This window comes from Hyla sarda, unplaced genomic scaffold (genome assembly GCF_029499605.1).
Source record: "Hyla sarda isolate aHylSar1 unplaced genomic scaffold, aHylSar1.hap1 scaffold_157, whole genome shotgun sequence".
Classification (NCBI taxonomy): domain Eukaryota; kingdom Metazoa; phylum Chordata; class Amphibia; order Anura; family Hylidae; genus Hyla; species Hyla sarda.
In genome coordinates, this window is record NW_026608206.1 from 67,974 (window position 1) to 70,164 (window position 2,191).

Here is a 2,191-nt window from a genome sequence, read left to right on the forward strand (position 1 = left end):
CCACGGGAAGCTGTAAGCATAGAGGACATGCCTGCACCCCATTGGACTTACCTGTGTGGGTTAAACCCGGGTTGTTTGACAACCTATGGCGGTGATGGTTCTGCTCAGGCAGAGCAGTGCTGATGCTCCTCATAAAGCTGTCGCTGCTGTGAAGGTTCTAGGTGACATCACAAATCCCTATGGTTACATACACAACAAAGCTGGGTTGTTGTTGTTTACACTCTGCAAGGCCTGTGGAAGTGAGTGACATCATAGCACTGTAGTTCTGAGGGTTCTAGATGGATGCAACAATCTCCTGTTGCTTCTATGAAGGCCATAATAGACGACATCACCAAACAGCTCCATAGTCACATACACAGCAAAGGAGAGATGTTGTTTACACCTAGTGATGTCAGTGGTATTGAGTGACATCACAGCACAGTGCTAAGGCTCCTGGGCCTGGACACAGCAGCGGCTGCAATATCTCAACGGAGAATACGTTTATATATATGTGTGTGTGTGCGCGTATGTATATATATATATATATATATATATATATATATATATATATATATATATTTCTCCGCCGAAATCACTTTTAAACCCATTTCCACCTTTTTTTCCCTTCTCTTCCTCTTACTTTTTTTTCACGTTTTTTTACGTTTTTCTCCTTTTCGCCTCTTTTCTGGGCGTATTATTCTTCTTTTTCTTCTTTTTTTTCGTCTAATGCATACCCCATCAGTGCAGCAATGCTTATTCAATACCGCCAGCAGATGGAGACACTGGGGGATAATTTTCTAAGGATTTATACTGATTTTTCCTGTCTGAATTTGTCGCACAGAAAGTTGCAGGCCAAATATGTGTGACATTTCTGCGACTTTAGCTTCTAGAGCATTTTTACAACATTATACATAGGTGCTGAATACATAAAAAGCGACTGTTCAGCGACAGACAAGTCGCATCGGCTGAAAGTAGGCCAGAATGTCAGTCCATGTTGGAGCAGGTTTAGATACAGTCTAAAGTATAGATCTCAAAGTCTGTGCACAGAATTTAGCAAGGGCCTCGCACCTTCTGATGCATCAGGTAGGTGCACAATAGCATAGCCTAACCCTCTGTACTTTGGTCTATATTGATGCGGGACATAGACAGCCAGCTGATGACCAATCCATTAGTGCAATGGATGGCTGGAAGCATTTGTCTTTGCCTTTGCAATACCACAGAAGCAATGCATGGTCAATGTACAGCAATGACACACCTGTGTGAACAGCCAGGAGACCCCCCCCCCCCCCCCATGTTATGTTACATAGTTACATAGTTAGTACGGTCGAAAAAAGACATATGTCCATCAAGTTCAACCAGGGAATTAAGGGGTAGGGGTGTGGCGCGATATTGGGGAAGGGATGAGATTTTATATTTCTTCATAAGCATTAATCTTATTTTGTCAATTAGGAACATTCAGCACCCACCCGCTATCAAGGCAGCTGCCTATCATGTCATGCCCTACCTGCACAGGTGTGCTGGCTACTCAAATGATCCAATTAAGGAGGCCATTTAGTCAGCAGCAGCAGAAGTCCTGTGCCTGGACGCTCCAACAGCGGCCAGACACAAGCAGAAGCAGAAGCAGCAGAAGCAGCAGCAGCACCACCTTTTTTTTTTTGGCTGCAGCAGCAGCAAGGCCCACAGGGCTGGCTAGCTGGCTAGCCAGCAAGCAGGTAGCAATGAAAGTAGGAATCTTTCTTTTTAACCCTGTAAGGGGGTGGTGCACTGTACCCGAAGATACTGCCATATCGGGTCAATGCATAGGGCGACGGAAGCAAGCTTCGAAATCGGCCCCCGTTCTCAAAAATCCATTTAATATATGGTCCCCAGATAGGGGACGTATCAGATATTAAACTGATAAGAACAGATACTACACTTGATCTTAGCCAAAAGGCCGAGAAGCGATAACCGTGAAAGGGGCGGGCCCAACAAGGTCCCCTTCATGGGCACTATCACTGCTTGCTGTCAGGGAGGCTGCCAGACAATTTTCCATGCACACTCTGGGCTGGGGGGCAGTCAACCACCAGTACACACAGCAGAACCTAAACCCATACCATTATTGCTAAGCAGCAAGACAGGGGCCCATTGCACTCCCACGGGGCCTTTTTAAATGCAATCCATAACCCGGATTTGCCAGGAACCCTTCTTACTCCTCCTACTTGCATGTGACACT

General features: G+C 45.7%; 1 non-coding gene across 1 annotated transcript; it reads right to left on the minus strand.

Annotated features, from left to right (window-relative positions):
• Positions 1 to 1,733: 1,733 nt before the first annotated feature.
• On the minus strand, positions 1,734 to 1,924 carry LOC130310459 (U2 spliceosomal RNA). Its single transcript, XR_008858971.1, has one exon. It is a non-coding gene; the product is annotated as a U2 spliceosomal RNA (small nuclear RNA).
• Between the last annotated feature and the right edge of the window lie 267 nt (positions 1,925 to 2,191).